Here is an 18,209-nt window from a genome sequence, read left to right on the forward strand (position 1 = left end):
GGTAAAGTATGTTTAGGGCACCCAATGCCTGCATCGGCATCAGAAACAGCATCAGGCGCTCCTGAGTCAGGTACAGGGTAAAGCTTGCTCTAGTTTGCTCCAACAACTTAACTCAGCCCTAACTTCAGGAGTGCAACCCCTACTGCATCTGTGTGGTATTGTATCTATTTCCGACACCAGCCATCCAGTGTCCTGAATTAGGGGCAGTTTTGTACTGGTCCCCCAGGAGGAACTGGAATGAGACCCAGACAGCCAACAAACAAAGGACACTTTCATCCCATCATCCTGGACCGAATTGTACCCCATCCTGTAAGTCTAATCCAATGCAGTTGCCCAGTATGCCCAATATGTGCAATACCCTGTACCATTAAGTAATGCACAGCCATGATCGAACCGAATAGCGGAACAGATACAAGGGGCTGAATGGCCTACTTCTGCTCTGATGTCACATCAGTTTGGTGCTTCTGAATGCTTTCTTCAAATGTTTAATCCTTGCAAGCAAGAAAAGAGCTGATGCAAGAACTTTAATGGAATACAACTATGCTGAACTCGAATTATAAGTCTTCAGGATCCAAATATTTTGTATGTTATGACATTTTTCTGGTATGGAGCCTCACTATGGATGAGATGAGCTGGTCGAATTGGGCGAGCAGGCCCATCTACCCGAGGCACAGGCGTATCACATTCTGCAGCAACGTAGTTTCATGTTGTGGGAGAGGCTGCGCCGCAGGCCAGGCAAAGCCTCATTAGAGACTTGAATGCTTCATCTACAACTCCCCACTGACGAAGATGTCCTCTCCAGCCTCTTTTAACTGGACCAATACTTAAACATTAATATTTATGATCACCTTGTCATGCCAGTTTGGGCTGACCAGTACTGGAACTAACATTCCGTGTTACGTAGTTCTAACTGTAAATCGAAAGTGGTTGTGGGTTTAATGTTCTGCCCAGCAATCCCACTAAGACTACACCCGATTCTGGGTTGGTGTCAATGATGTCCCCTTTTCGTCAAGTATCCAATCTATCTTCTAGCTGATGGTACAAGTCATTGAGCCACTATCTAGCATTGCTACCAGCTGAATGATTCCTCCCCCACCCCACCCCTGTTCTCCCCGTCACCTCTGCTCTCCCATCCCATCTGTTCTCCCCCCAACCCTTGTTCTCCCCCCCTGCTCTCCCCCCCCCCCACCTCTGCTCTCCCACACCACCCCTGTTCTCCCACCCCTGCTCTCCCCTTCCCACCCCCTCCCCCCACCCCCAACACAGGACATCATTGCATGCCGATCTCTGGGTTTACTGAAAAATTAGACTTTAGGGCTCAGGAAAACTATGATAATAATGCTGATCGTAAGTAATTGCTTTCAATGTTAGGAGTAGCCAGTTGCCTGTGTACATTTTCCCCTCTGGTGTGAGTGTTCTAGGTTCCCTTGTTTATGATATTTTACCGTCTATTCCTTGTTGCTCTACCTGATCAAGCTCTCGTGTTCTACCTGTTCAGGCTCCCATCAAACATGTTCAGAATAGTATCAATTAAAACATGGGTGATCCTTAATCCAATGGTGTCTGGTAGTACTATTTCCTTTGAAGCTCAATGCTGTTCTCTGTTTAAAACCTGATCATCTTGTCCCCACCCATGTTTCCTTCATTGGCCAGGATTATGTTCCACATACTAATTAGTTTATTCATTACAGACTCTAACATAACATCCTTATACAATGGCTTTGGTAGCTGTCATGTATTCAACTGTCATTGTAATCCATGTATAAACTGACCTAAGTTGTACACCGTGAGAACACTGACCACTAGGTGGTGAACTTGTGGGAGACACTCCTAACCTGGACTTTCAGGTATAAAAGGGGAAGCTCCACCCATCTTCTCCACTTCAGTGCTGGAATAAAGGTTGCTGGTCACAGAGTGACCTTCTCTCTAGTATGGGCCTCGTGTGCATTTGTACTGTATAGTAAGGACATATTATTGGCGATGAGAAACTGGGATTTAAACCACGCGAGCTTGGCCACTAGCAGCACAGTCAAGAGGTACTGTGTTGGTGATGATTGGGATGATTTTATTGAGAGACTACAGCAAAGTTTCGTCACTAAGGAATGGCTGGGACAGGATTCGGCTGACAAACGCAGGGCTCATCTCCTGATGGTTTGTGGATCCAGGACGTACTCCCTGATGAAGGACCTTTTAGCGCCAGAGAAGCCGGCGGACAAGACTTTTGAAGAGCTCAGTTAGTTGATCAGGGAACACTTTAAACCGACGAGCAGCATGCACATGGCGAGACACCGGTTTTGCACGCACTGGCAGCGAGAAGGGCAAAGCATTCCAGACTTCGTGGCAGACCTCTGGCGACTGGCGAGCCTATGTAAGTTCCCAGATGCATGCAGAGCGGAGATGCTGCGAGACTTTTTTTTTGAGGGCATCGGGCACGCTGGGGTTTTCAGGAAACCGATTGAGACCAAAGACTTGACCCTGGAAACAGTAGCTTTGATGGCCCAGACATTTATCTCAGGGGAGGAAGAGACCAGAATGATGTTTGACAAAAATCTTGGTTTAAATGCAACAAATGGACAGGGAGTCAACATTGTTAACGCGGCACACAGTTCTCCAGGCAGACAAGGGTAATCGGACATGCCCGAGCAAGTAGTCGAACCCAAAGGGGAAATTCAACAGAGACAATGGCTAGCTGAACGGCAATTCATGCCATCGCAAGGGACAATGCGGCCAGTAATGGGGCCATCAACACCTGTCAATGGTGCATTTAAGGACAGTTACAGAGACAGTCAGAGACAATCGACTGGTAATGGACCTTTTGTTTCCAACAACGGCTCATGTTGGAGGTGTGGAGGCAAACACACAGCCAGAGCTTGCGGGTATCAGCAATATACCTGCAGAAACTGCAATGTCAGTGGTCACTTGGCGTGTATGTGCAGGAAGCCTGCAGCCAGGTTGATGTACGAGGAGGACGGGCCCGATGTAAGCCCTATGAGACCAAATAGACACTGGGGGAAATCGCTGGAATCTGAAGTTCAGCGAGTTCATGTGGAGCACATATACAGTTCATACACCAGGACGACACTAATAATGATGAAAGTGCTCCTCAATGGCATCCCAATATCAATGGAGCTAGACACGGGGGCCAGCCAGTCCCTGATGAGCATCAAACAGTTCGACAAGTTGTGGGCGTCCAAGGCCAGGAGGCCAAAATTATTGCTGATTGACGCACAGCTACGGACATATACAAAGGAGATTATTCCGGTGCAAGGCAGTGCCACAGTAGTCGTTACCTACAAAGATTCAGAGAACAGGTTGCTACTCTGGATTGTCCCGGGGGATGGTCCCGCACTGCTGGGGAGGAGTTGGCTTGCTGTCGTGAACTGGAAATGGGGCGATGTCAATGCAATTTCTTCTGTGGAGCGAATATTATGCTCATAGGTCCTGTAAAAATTTTACTCACTATTCCAACCCGGCATTGGCACTTTCATGGGGACCAAGGTAGTGATTCACATAAACCCAGACGCCAGGCCAGTACACCACAAGGCCAGAGCGATGCCGTATGTGATGCGGGAAAAGATCAAAGGCGAATTGGACCGCCTGCTGAGGGAAGGCATCATCTCGCCAGTCGAATTCAGTGACTGGGCGAGCCCGATTGTGCCGGTGCTCAAGGCGGATGGGTCGGTCAAGATATGTGGTGATTACAAGGCCACCATCAATTGGGTGTCACTCCAAGACCAGTACCTGCTACCAAGAGCGGAGGAACTCTTTGCGACGCTATTCGGTGGCAAACTTTTTTCAAAATTGGACCTGACCTCAGCTTACATGACCCAGGAGCTGGCGAGTGAGTCGAAGAAGCTGACCACCATCACGACACACAAGGGGTTGTTTGAGTACAACAGATGTCCGTTCGGGATTCGCTTGGCTGCCGCGATCTTTCAACGAAACATGGAAAGTCTCCTCAAGTCGATTCTAAGAACGGTGGTTTTTCAAGATGACATCATCATCACGGGTTGCGATACTGAAGAACACCTCCACAACCTGGAGGAGGTGCTACGCAGACTGGACCGGGTAGGTCTGCAACTGAAAAAGGCGAAGTGCGTCTTCCTAGCTCCAGAGGTAGAATTCCTGGGGATTAGGGTAGCAGCAGACGGGATCAGATCGACTGTGTCCAAAACGGAAGCGAACTAGAGAGCACCCAAACCCCATAAAACGACGGAGCTGCGTTCGTTTCTGTGGCTCCTGAACTATTTTGGTAACTTTCTTCCCAAATTGAGCATGCTGTTAGAGCCGCTACACGTGCTTCTACGCAAAAGTCGCAAATGGATCTGGGGGGACAGCCAGGAAAGGGCTTTTGATAGACCACGCAATTTTTTATGCTCCAACAATCTGTTAACGCTATATGACCCATGTAAGAAACTTGTTTTAACGTGCGATGCGTTGCCCTATGGGGTCGAAGCATGTTAATGCCAATGGTCAGTTACAGCCGGTAGCTTATGCCTCCAGAAGTCTGTCCCAGGCAGAAAGGGGCTACGGGATGATAGAAAAGGAAGCGCACGCATGTGTATATGCAGTAAAAAAAAATGCACCAGTACCTGTTTGGCAGGAAATTTGAGCTGGAGACATATCACAAACCCCTAACGTCCCTTTTGGCCGACAACAAGGGGATAAATGCAAATGCGTCGGCCCGCATACAGAGGTGGGCACTCACGTTAGCCGCCTATGACTATACAATTCGGCACAGACCGGACACTGAAAACTGCGCCGATGCACTCAGCAGGTTCCCACTAGCCATCACTGAGGGGGCAACCGAGCATGCTGCTGAGATAGTCATGGCTGTTGAAGCTTTCGAAAGTGAAGGTTCACCCGTGACAGCCCGTTAGATCAAAGTCTGACAAATAGAGGCCCGCTACTGTCTTTAAGAAATGTGTCCTGAATGGGGACTGGGCAGCCACGTACGGGGCATGCCCTGAGGAATTTAAACCATTTCACAGGCGCAAGGATGAACTCTCGATTCAGGCCGATTGCCTACTATGGGGAAACCGAGTAGTCATGCCCAGATGGGCAGAGAGGCGTTCATCCAAGAACTCCACAATGAGCACACGGGCATTGTCATGATGAAGGCAATTGCCAGATCACACGTTTGGTGGCCAGGGATAGATGCAGACCTGGAACTTTGTGTTCGCAGGTGCAACACGTGTGCCCAGTTGGGCAATGCCCCCCTTAGCCCCTGGTCCTGGCCCACCAAGCCATGGTCACGCATCCATGTGGGCTACACAGGTCCTTTCATGGGAAAAATGTTTTTGGTTGTAGTAGACGCCTACTCCAAATGGATCGAGTGTAACATTCTCAATTCAAGCACATCCTCTGCCACGGTAGAAAGCCTACAGGCAATGTTCGCCGCCCATGGTCTACCGGATGTCTTGGTCAGCGACAATGGCTCGTGCTTTACAAGCATTGAATTCCAGGACTTCATAGCAGGAAATGGTATCAACCATGTCAGAATGGCACCGTTCAAGCCAGCCTCAAACGGCCAGGCGTAACGAGCAGTGCAGATAATCAAACAGGGGATGCTCAGAATCCAAGGGAGTTCCCTACAAAGCCGCTTATCACGCCTCCTGTTGACCAATAGAACCCGACCACACTCGCTCACAGGGGTTCAACCCACAGAGCTGCTAATGAAAAGGACATTCAAAACCAGGTTATCCCTTATACACCCCACCATGAAAGAAGTTGTTGAGAGCAGGCGCCGGTCACAATGTGACTACCATGACGGGAATGCAAGGGCACGATGTATTGATGTCAATGACCCTGTCTTTGTCCTCAACTACGCTGCAGGGCCCAAATGGCTTGCAGGCACTGTGATTGCCAAAGAAGGGAATAGGATTCTGATCGTTAAACATACCAATGGACAAATCTGCCGCAAACACGTGGATCAAACAAAAAGGAGGTTCAGCAACCCCATAGAAGAAGCAGAGGAAGAACACAATGTAGAGTTCACTCCACCACAGGTGACCAAACACTGGAGCCAAGTGGAGGAGAGCCCAGTCACTGTGGCAGTCCGGACAGGCCTGAGGCACCGCAAACAGCAGACTCTCAGGCCGGTGAGCCACAACTCAGGCGCTCTACAAGGGAGCGTAAACCACCAGAGTGACTTAACCTGTGATCCCAATAAGACTTTGTGGGGGGGAGGTGATGTCATGTATTCAACTGTCATTGTAACCCATGTATAAACTGACCTAAGTTGTACACCGTGAGAACACTGACCACTAGGTGGTGAACTTGTGGGAGACACTCCTAACCTGGACTTTCAGGTATAAAAGGGGAAGCTCCACCCATCTTCTCCACTTCAGTGCTGGAATAAAAGTTGCTGGTCACAGAGTGACCTTCTCTCTAGTATGGGCTCGTGTGCATATGTACTGTATAGTAAGGACATATTAGTAACCTTTTTGTTACTGCAGTATTAACCTTGAATTCTCAAAGTACCTAGGATACCACCTCCTGATAGAGACATGTACTTTATTGTCTGGCAGCAACTGAGATCTTGGTTGAATTTAATAATTGTCAGTCATCTCCTGCACCTCAGTCGATTTTTCTAAAGGAGAACTATTAAAAGCTGGAGCTGGAATGGGATCAGGGATCTTTTGAGTCACTAATGCCCTTGTTCTGTAGATCAGTTTGCATCGCTTCAGCAGCATTCACACACATTTGCCTTGAAATTCCACTGGTTGTGGTCCTGATTGTTACACCTGGATGACACCCAATTCGTGCCTTCCAGCACTGGCCACAGCTGAGCTTGAGTGCACAGTGTGAGGATACCAGGTTTTACAGGGGTGAGATAAGCATAAGCACCACTTAGAACATAAGAATATAAGAAATAGGAGCAGGAATAGGCCATTTGGCTCCTCAAATCTGCTCCGCCATTTAATACGATCATGGCTGATCCGATTATGGACTCAGGTCCACTTCCCTGTCCGCTCCCCATAACCCCTTATTCCCTTATCGGTTAAGAAACTGTCTATCTCTGTCTTAAATTTATTCAATGACCCTGTTTCCACAGCTCTCTGAGGCAGCGAATTCCACAGATTTACAACCCTCTGAGAGAAGAAATTCCTCCTCATCTCAGTTTTAAATGGGAGGTCCCTTATTCTAAGATTATGTCCCCTAATTCTAATCTCCCCTATCAGTGGAAACATCCTCACTGCATCCACCTTGTCAAGCCCCCTCATAATCTTATATGTTTTGATAAGATCACCTCTCATTCTTCTGAATTCCAATGAGCAGAGGCCCAATCTATTTAACCTTTCATCATAAGTCAACCCCTTCATCTCCGGAATCAACCTAGTGAACCTTCGCTGAACTGCCTCCACAGCAAGTATATCCTTTCTTAAATATGGAAACTAAAACTGTACATAGTATTCAGATGTGGCCTCACCAATACCATATATAACTATAACAAGACTGGCCTGTTTTTATACTTCATCCCCTTTTGTACGCGGAGTCAGAGGAAATGTATTAGTATGAATAGAGAATTGGCTGGCGAACAGAAAGCAGAGCGTCGGGATAAATGGGTCCTTTTCGGGTTGGAAATCGGTGGTTAGTGGTGTGCCACAGGGATCGGTGCTGGGACCACAACTGTTTACAATATACATAGATGACCTGGAAGAGGGGACAGAGTGTAGTGCAACAAAATTTGCAGATGACACAAAGATTAGTGGGAAAGTGGGTTGTGTAGAGGACACAGAGAGGCTGCAAAGAGATTTAGATAGGTTAAGCGAATGGGCTAAGGTTTGGCAGATGAAATACAATGTCGGAAAATGTGAGGTCATCCACCTTGGAAAAAAAAACAGTAAAAGGGAATATTATTTGAATGGGGAGAAATTACAACATGCTGTGGTGCAGAGGGACCTGGGGGTCCTTGTGCATGAATCCCAAAATGTTAGTTTGCAGGTGCAGCAGGTAATCAGGAAGGCGAATGGAATGTTGGCCTTCATTGCGAGAGGGATGGAGTACAAAAGCAGGGAGGTCCTGCTGCAACTGTACAGGGTATTGGTGAGGCTGCATCTGGAGTACTGCGTGCAGTTTTTGTCACCTTACTTAAGGAAGGATATACTAGTTTTGGAGAGGGTACAGAGACGATTCACTTGGCTGATTCCGGAGATGAGGGGGAAGCCTATGTCGAACGGCTAGACCAGTACTTTGTAGCCAACGAGCTGGACGGAGAAGGAAGCACTGCAAAAAGGAGAGCGGTCCTTCTCACGGTCTGTGGGGCACCGACCTACAGCCTCATGAAGAATCTTCTGGCTCAGGTGAAACCCACAGATAAGTCATATGAGGAGCTGTGTACACTGGTTCGGGAGCATCTTAACCCAAGGAGAGCGTGCTGATGGCGAGGAATCGGTTCTATACGCACCAGCGATCTGAAGGTCAGGAAGTGGCGAGCTACGTCACCGAGCTAAGGCAACTTGCAGGACAATGTGAGTTTGATGGCTACCTGGAGCAAATGCTCAGAGACTTTTTTGTACTGGGCATTGGCCACGGGACCATCCTATGAAAACTTTTGATTGAAGAGACACCGACCCTCAGTAAGGCCATTGTGATAGCACAGGCGTTTATGTCCACCAGTGATAACACCAAACAAATCTCTCAGCACACAAGTGCTAGCAATGTTCATAAATTAACTGGAACTGTGTTTGCGAGTAGAAATGTACAGATCGGAAACCACGAGTCTGCAACTGCCAGCAGGCCTCAGGTGATCCAGATGACTCAGAGTCCACAACAAAGGATGAATGCAAGGCAATTCACACCCTGTTGGCGTTGTGGAGGCTTCCATTCAGCCTATTTATGCCGCTTCAAAGGGTATGTTTGCAAGAGCTGTGGAACAATGGGACACCTCCAACGAGCTTGCAGACGAGCTGCAAGCTCTGCAAAACCTGCTAACCACCACGTGGCAGAGGAAGATCGGTCCATGGTGGATCAAAGCAATTTCGAGCCTCAGAGAGAGGAGGCAGATGCTGAAGTACACGGGGTGCACACATTTCGATGAAATGTCCACCTATAATGCTAAACGTAAAATTGAATGGCTTACCCATAGCCATGGAACTGGACACTGGCACTAGCCAATCCATCATGAGTAAAAAGATGTTTGAGGGACTGTGGTGCAACAAGGCAGTCAGACCAGCCCTGAGCCCCATCCACACGAAACTGAGAACGTACACCAAAGAGCTTATCACTGTCCTGGGCAGCGCCATGGTCAAGGTCACCTACGAGGGCACGGTGCACGAACTGCCACTCTGAATTGTCCCAAGCGATGGCCCCACTCTGCTTGGAAGGAGCTGGCTGGGCAAAATCCGCTGGAACTGGGATGACATCCGAGCGCTATCACATGTCGATGAGGCCTCATGTACCCAGGTTCTCAACAAATTTCCTTCCCTTTTTGAGCCAGGCATTGGAAACTTTTCCGGGGCGAAGGTGCGGATCCACTTGGTCCCAGAGGCACGACCCATTCACCACAAGGCGCGAGCGGTACCTCACATGATGAGGGAGTGAGTGGAAATCGAGCTGGACAGGCTGCAATGCGAGGGCATCATCTCCCCAGTGGAATTCAGTGAGTGGGCCAGCCGGATTGTTCCAGTACTCAAAAATGATGGCACGGTCAGGATTTGCGGCGATTATAAAGTAACTATTATTCGTTTCTCGCTAAAGGACCAATACACGCTACCTAAGGCAGACGACCGATTTGCTAGCAGGAGGCAAGACGTTCACAAGCTCAACCTGACTTCGGCCTACATGACGCAGGAGCTGGAGGAGTCTTCGAAGGGCCTCACCTGCATCAACACGCACAAGGGACTGTTCATCTACAACAGATGCCCATTTGGAATTCGGTCGGCTGCAGCGATCTTCCAGAGAAACATGGAGAGCCTATTCAAGTCGGTACCACGCATGGTGGTTTTTTAAGGATGACATATTGGTCATGGGTTTGGGACACTGTCGAGCACCAACAAAACCTGGAGGACGTTCTCCAGCAACTGGATCGCGTAGGGCTGCGGCTGAAGAGGTTGAAATGCGTCTTCATGGCAGCAGAAGTGGAGTTTTGTGGGAGAAAGATCGCGGCCGACGGCATTCGGCCCACAGACGCCAAGACAGAGGCTATTAGGAACGCACCCAGGCCACGGAACGTCACAGAGCTGCGGTCGTTCCTGGGACTCCTCAACTATTTTGTTAACTTCCTACTGGGGTTAAGCACCCTCTTAGAGCCCCTACATGTGTTATTGCGTAAAGGTGAGAACTGGTATGGGGAAAAAAACAAGTAATTGCTTTTGAGAAAGTCAGCAACATTTTATGCTCCAACAAGCTGCTTGTATTGTATAACCCGTGTAAAAGACTTGTGCTAGCATGTGATGCGTCGTCGTATGGAGTCGGGTGTGTATTACAATAAGCTAATGTTGCGGGAAAGTTGCAACCTGTCACCTATGCCTCCAGGAGCTTGTCTAAGGCCGAGAGGACCTACAGTATGATTGAGAAAGAGGCATTAGCGTGTGTGTTCGGGGTAAAGAATATGCATCAGTATCTGTTTGGCCTTAAATTTGAGCTGGAAACTGATCACAAGCCCCTCATGTCCCTGTTCACTGAAAACAAGGGGACAAATACTGATGCCTCAGCCCTTATACAAAGGTGGGCACTCGCGCTATCAGCGTATAACGTCACGGCCCGCCAGATTAGGACTTGGACCAACCAAGATCCTCTGCTGTCCCGAGTAAAAAATTGTGTACTGCATGGGAGCTGGGCCAGCATCCCCGTTGAAATGCAAGAGCTAATCAAGCCATTCCAGCGGCGAAAGGACGAGCTGTCCATTCAGGCAGACTGCCTGTTGTGGGGTAACCGCATAGTGCTACCCAAAAAGGGCAGGGAGACGTTCATCTCGGATCTCCACAGCACACACCCGGCTATAGTAATGATGAAAGCGATAGCCAGATCCCACGTGTGGTGGCCCGGTATCGACTCTGACTTAGAGTCCTGTGTAAGGCAATGCAGCGTATGTGCTCAGTTGAGCAACGCGCCCAGAGAGGCACCACTAAGTTTGTGGTCCTGGCCCTCGAGACCATGGTCGAGGATCCATGTTGACTATGCGGGCCCGTTTCTCGGTAAAATGCTCCTGGTGGTGGTGGATGCTTTTTCAAAATGGATTAAATGTGAAATACTGTCGGGAAGCATCGCCACCGCCACCATTGAAAGCCTGAGGGCCATGTTTTCCACCCGCGGCCTGCCTGACATACTGGTCAGTAATAACGGGCCATGTTTCACCAGTGCCGAATTTAAAGAATTCATGACCCGCAATGGGATCAAACATGTCACCTCGGCCCCGTTTAAACCAGCCTGCAATGGGCAGGCAGAGTGGGCAGTACATACAATCAAACAGAGCCTCAAAGGAGTCACAGATGGCTTACTCCAAACCTGCCTGTCCCGAGTACTGCTCAGCTACCGCACGAGACCCCACTCGCTCACAGGGGTGCCCCTGGCTGAGCTACTCATGAAAAGGACACTTAAAACCAGACTCTTGCTGGTTCACCTCAACCTGCATGACCAGGTAGAGAGCAGGCGGCAACAACAAAATGTAAACGATGGTCGCACCTCTGTGTCATGGGAAATTGATCTGAATGATCCTGTTTATGTGCTAAACTATGGGCATGGTCCCAAGTGGATCGCAGGCACGGTGATAGCTAAAGAAGGGAGTAGGGTGTTTGTAGTCAAACTGGACAATGGACAAATTTGCAGAAAGCACCTGGACCAAACGAGGCTGCGGTTCACAGACTGCCCTGAACAACCCACAGCAGACACCACCTTTTTCGAGCCCACAACACACACCCAAAGGATCAACGACACCACGCCGGACCAGAAAATCGAACCCATCACGCCCAACAGCCCAGCAAGGCCAGGCTCACCCAGCAGCCCTGCAGGGCCAACAACACACCAGACAAGCGAGGGCACAGCCAACACACCAGAACAGATATTTGTACCAAGGCGGTCCACCAGGGAAAGAAAGGCTTCCGACCGCCTCACGTTGTAAATAGTTTTCACTTTGACTTTGGGGGGGGCGAGTGATGTTGTGTATTTGTAAAGCATGCACTCCCATGTTCCGTCACCAGGGAGCGCATCCCCTGAAGTTCCAAGGGATCCCAGCATCCCTTGGGAGCACTGTATATAAGCCGGCCCCTAAGGCCTGTTACTCACTCTGGACTGTCTTAATAAAGACTGAGGTCACTGTTACTTTAACCTCCTTGTGTGCAGTCTCATCTGTGTTAGGAAAACAACATATATGTTGAATGTGTGAGGTTGCGGTCCTTCTTCCATTATTTGAAGGGGCTGCTCCTCAAGTTCTGTTGCACTTCAGTCCCACGCTCCTGATCGTTGAGCATCTGGCGCGGAGGGGAGCAGGCAGGTCGGAAGGCCTCCTCGTAGAACTGCTCCTGGGCCTGGCCAAGGTGGCCATCAACCGGTCCAGGCAGCGGGCGGTCAAGGGGGTCGTTCAGCCCGACTGCCTGTCTCTCTTCCGTGGTTATATCCGAGCCAGGGTGTCCCTGGAGATGAGGCATGTGGTGTCCACAGGTCCGCTCGTGGCCTTCCACAAGAGGTGAGCGCCGGAGGGACTGGAGTGCATCAGCACCCCCAGCAATCAAATTTTAATTTGTTTGAAGTTTACAGTAAAAAGTTAATTTGGTTAAATTGTCAGCTTTAGTGCCCCTTTAATAAGTTGTAAGTGACTTAGCCAGTCACATGATGTTCACAAGACTCAATAAAACCCCAGCCTGTTGGGTTCAAAGGGCCTTTGATGATGCAGGTGGTTGTGAGCTTGGTGGATGAACTGCTAATGTGTAGTGCGATTGTTAAACCTTTGCTAATAAACCAACTCATTCTTAATAGCAATGTGTTGCTCTGAATTCTTAAGCAAAGAACCCATGAAGCAAACACATTGCACCTGCCTTGTAAGTGGTCAGGGTTGCCCAGATACAACCTGCCCCTGATCAAAGGGGCTGTTCAGGGAAAGTATTTTTTTAAATATACACATATATACCCTCGTATATCTTCGTGGAGGACAGTATGCCCACATTCACACAGCGTACTGGCTTCGATTTGTATACCATAGCCACTTCCAGAAGTTCATACTGTTATAAGGCAAAGAGTAAACTCAGAGAAACAGTGGAGATCCCACACAACCATCTCTCCCAACTTTTCATGAGGGTTCTACCAGTCTCCTGCTGGAATCACAGCGGGAGTACGACATAACCCTCGTAATTTAGGTCTATTTGTATTATTTTAGTTCAATCTTCCTGTAATACAAGTGGCTCCTTTGCACCTGGTTTTACCAGCTTAGAGAAAAGTCCAAGTGTCGAGTTCTAGGTATTTCCCTTTCATCCTCACCTCTTATTATGAAGATGATGTTGATTCTGGGCTCAGGTTCAAGCTTCCACATTTCACTAGACCTCAAATGGGAAATAATAGTGTCATTAACATGTTGACCCACTTCCTGATAACCTGAGCCCACATCCCAACAAAGAGTCATCACTGCTGGTCTCTACCCTGAGGGAAAACGGCTTGACATAGATATTGCTGGAGATTTTATCGCTTTGCGAATTTGTCCATAAATTCATCACTTTGAAACTCTTGCTCCATGAACACAAATTTTCTGGGAAAAAGCAAAGTATGTTTTTAGCCCTGTATTTTTGATACTTCCCACGCTTGAAGATTCCCACTCCCATGACCTATCTTGACTTAGCACCATGGCCACCCAGTTCAGCCAGACTGTGCCAATCCCATTCTATGATGCCACCTGTTATGTATGAATAAAGAGTCTGACTGGATACTGTGAGCTCAAAGTAAAGTGTGACCTTAGTCTTTTATTGCAGGTCTCCAAAGTGCCTCTCCAGCCTGTAAGGCCTCCTTAAGTACCTGTGCTCCCAAGAGATTGTGGGATCCCTTGGGACTCCAGGGGATGAGCCCTCTGGTGGCTACACAAAGTATATACGGTTTACATATATAACAACACTCCCCCCCAAAGTCAACAGTGTAACTATTTACAAAGTGAGTCGATCTGGGGCCTTTCTTTCCCTGGTTGATCATCTCGGTGCAAATGCTGGTTTTGGTGAATCGTTTGTTGGGCCCACGCTGGGCTGCTGTGCAGCTGGCCTTGCTGGGCTGCCTGGTGTGGTGAGTCCTGCTGGGCTGCTGCAGGTGATGGGTTCTGCTTCGTGGCCAACCGCCGTGTCGATTGCCACTGGTGTGTATGTTGGGGGGGTCAAAGATGGTAGGGTCGAAAGTGGGTTGCTCTGGATAGTCCATAAATCTGAGTTTGATTTGGTCCAAGTGTTTCTGGTGAATGAGTCCATTTGAAAGTTTGACCTGAAACACCCTGCTCCCCTCTTTGGCCACGATTCTGCCGGGAAGCCACTTGGGACCTTGTCCATAATTTAATACAAATACAGGATCATTGATTTCAATTTCGCGTGACACATTTGCGCTATCATGATATGTACTTTGTTGAAACCGCCTGCTCTCTACCTGTTCATGTAGATCAGGGTGAACTAATGAGAGCTTTGTCTTAAGTGCCCTTTTCATGAGCAGTTCAGCAGGTGGAATCCCAGTGAGCAAGTGGGTTCTCGTGCGGTAGATAGGCGAGTCTGCAGTGAGCCTTCAGTTATCCTCTTCAAGCCCTACTTGATAGTTTGCACTGCTCTCTCTGCCTGATCATTGGATGCTGGTTTGAATGGGGCAGATGTAACATGTTTGATCCCGTTACGGGTCATGAACTCTTTGAACTCGGCACTGGTGAAACATGGCCTGTTGTCGCTCACAAGGACATCAGGCAATCCGTGCGTGGCAAACATGGCCCACAGGCTTTCAGTGGTGGCAGTGGACGTGCTTGCCGACATTATCTCACATTCAATCCATTTGGAGTACGCATCTACAACCACAAGGAACATTTTATCCAAAAACGGGCCTGCATAGTTGACACTGTGTACCCTAGACCATGGTTTGGAGGGCCAAGACTATAAACTTAGTGGCGCCTCCCTGGGTGCATTGCTTAACTGCGAGCATATGTTATATTTGTGCACGCAGGATTCTAAGTCCGCATCGATACCGGGCCACCACACGTGGGATCTGGCTGTCGCTTTCATCATTATAATGCCTGGGTGAGTACTGTGGAGGTCACTGATGAAAGTGTCCCTTCTTGGGGACCACTACCCGATTACCCCACAGAAGGCAGTCTGCCTGTATAGACATTTCATCTTTGCGCCACTGGTACGGCTTTATCTCTTCCTGCATTTCCACTGAAGCACACAATTTTTTACGAGGGACAGTAAGGGGTCCTGGCTCGTCCAGGTTCTAATCTGTCGGGCTGTGACGGGTGATTGCTCACTCTTGAATGCTTCCATAACCATGACTAAATTCTGTGCCTGGCCTGTGGCAGATGGCATAGTTGCATGCGGACAACGTGAGCACCCATCTCTGGATGCGGGTTGATGCATTCGTATTTATCCTCTTACTTTCAGAAAAAAGGTTATCAGTGGCTTATGGTCAGTTTCCAATTCAAACTTGAGCCCAAACAGATATTGATGAATTTCTTTAACACATAAACAGACGCTAACACTTCTTTTTCAATCATGCTGTAGGCCCTCTCAGCCTTAGACAGACTTCTGGATGCATAAGCAACCGGTTGCAATTTCCCAGATTCATTAGCTTGTTGCAATACACACCCAACGCCGTATGACGACGCATCACATGCTAATACCAAACGCTTACAACACAAGCAATTTATTTGAGCATAACAATTTTCTAGCTTTTACAAAGGCATTTTCTTGGCTTTTGCCCCATACCCATTCATCTCCTTTACGCAGTAAGGCGTGCATTGGTTCTAACAGTGTGCTGAGACCCGGTAAGAAGTTACCAAAGTAGTTCAGGAATCCTAGAAAGGACCGCAGCTCCATCACGTTCTGTGGCCTCGATGCATTCTCGATTGCTTCCGTCTTTGAATCGGTGGGCCTGATGCCGTCCGCTGCGATTCTTCTCTCCAGGAACTCCACTTCAGGCACCAGGAAAATGCACTTCGAGCGTTTTAACCTGAGCCCCACGCGGTTGAGTCGACTAAGAACCTCCTCCAGGTTCTGCAGATGCTCGACTGTGTCCCGACCTGTGACCAAGATGTCGTCCTGGAAGACCACCGTGCCCGGGACCGAATTCAGTAAGCTTTCCATGTTTCCATGGAATATCGCCGCAGTTGATCGAATCCCAAACGGGCATCTGTTGTAAATGAAGAGACCTTTGTGCGTGTTGATGCAGGTGAGGCACTTCGATGATTCCTCCAGCTCCTGCATCATGTAGGCCGAGGTCAAGTCCAGCTTCGTGAATGTCTTTCCTCTCGTCAGCGTCGCAAAAAGGTCGTCAGCATTTGGTAGTGAGTATTGATCTTGCAGGGAGAAACGATTGATAATTACTTTGTAATCACCACAGATTCTTACGGTGCCATCTCCCTTGAGGACTGGAACAATCGGACTGGCCCACATATTGAATTCGATTGGCGAAATGATGCTCTCTCATTGCAGCCGGTCCAGCTCGATATCTACGATTTCTCTCATCATGTACGGTACTGCTCTCGCCTTGTGATGGATGGGTCGCACCCCCGGAATTAGATGGATCTGCACTTTTGCTCCTTGGAACTTCCCGATGCCTGGTTCGAACAGAGAAGGGAACGTGTTTAAGACCTGGGCACACGTAGTGTCGTTAGCGGACGAGAGCGCTCGGATGTCTCCCAGTTCCAGCGTATCTTTCCCAGCCAGCTCCTGCCGAGCAGCATGGGACCATCGCCCAGTACCACCCAGAGTGGTAGCTTGTGCATCGCTCCATCATAGGAGACCTTTACAGTAGCACTGCCAATTACGGGAATCAGTTTCTTTATGTAAGTTCTCAGTTTCATGCGAATGGGAGTCAAGACTGGCCTTGAGGCCTTGCTGAACCGCAATTTATCGAAAGTCTTTTTGCTCATAATGGACTGGCTCAAGCCCGTGTCCAGCTCCATTGACACCGGAGTCCATTTAATTCAACCTTCAGCATTATTGGGGGACACTTTGTGGTAAATGTGGTAAATGTGTGCACACCATATACCTCTGCCTCCTCGGTCTGAGGCTCTGGTTCGTCGTGATCCACCGTGGTTCTGTCTTCCTCTGTGGTTTGCAGGATTAACAGGATTTGCAGCTCGCCTGCACATATGTTGGAGGAGTCCCATTGTTCTACAGCCCTTGCAAACATACCCTTTGAAGCGGCATAAATGGAAACGATGATCATCCCTGCAGCGCCAACAAGGTGTTAATGGCCTTACATTCATCACTCTTGATAGTGGACTCTGAGACATCTGCGGATGTGCAGCTGCAGGCATGTGGGGCCTGCCCTGTACGTAGTGATTTTGTTTACAGTACTTGTAGCAGCACTCGTGTGCTGAGAGATTTGCTTAATATTGTCATTGGTGGCAATGAATGCCTGGGCTATCGCTATGGCTTTACTCAAGGTTGGGGTCCCTACAGTCAAAAGTTTGCGAAGTATCACTTCATGGCTATTGCCAAGTACGAAAAAGTCTCTGAGCATGTGCTCCAAATGTCCTTCAAATTCGCAATGTCCTGCAAGGCGTCTTAGCTCGGCGACATAACTTGCCACTCCTGGCCTTCAGACCTTTTGTAGATGTAGAATTGGTACCTCACCATCAGGACGCTTTCCTTTGGGTTCAGATGCTCTCGGAGCAGTGTGCACAAATCATCATACGATTTCTCTGTGGGTTTCGCTGAAGCAAGCAGATTTTTCATGAGGCCATACGTTGGTGCCCCACAGATGGTGAGGAGAATCGCCCTTCGTTTGACAGTGTTCACTTCTCCTTCCAGCTCGTTGACCACAAAGTATTGGTCGAGTTGCTCCACGAAGGTTTCCCAATCATCTCCCTCCAAGAATTTCTCCAGGATGCCCACTCTTCTCTGCATCATTGGGTTCGTCATCTGTATCTCGTCGCCAGTTGTTATGTATGAATAAAGAGTCTGACTGGATACTGTGAGCTCAAAGTAAAAGTGTGACCTTAGTCTTTTATTGCAGGTCTCCAAAGTGCCCATCCAGCCTGTGAGGCCTCCTTAAGTACCTGTGCTCCCAAGGGATTGTGGGATCACTTGGGACTCCAG

This window comes from Pristiophorus japonicus, chromosome 18, assembly GCF_044704955.1.
Source record: "Pristiophorus japonicus isolate sPriJap1 chromosome 18, sPriJap1.hap1, whole genome shotgun sequence".
Classification (NCBI taxonomy): domain Eukaryota; kingdom Metazoa; phylum Chordata; class Chondrichthyes; family Pristiophoridae; genus Pristiophorus; species Pristiophorus japonicus.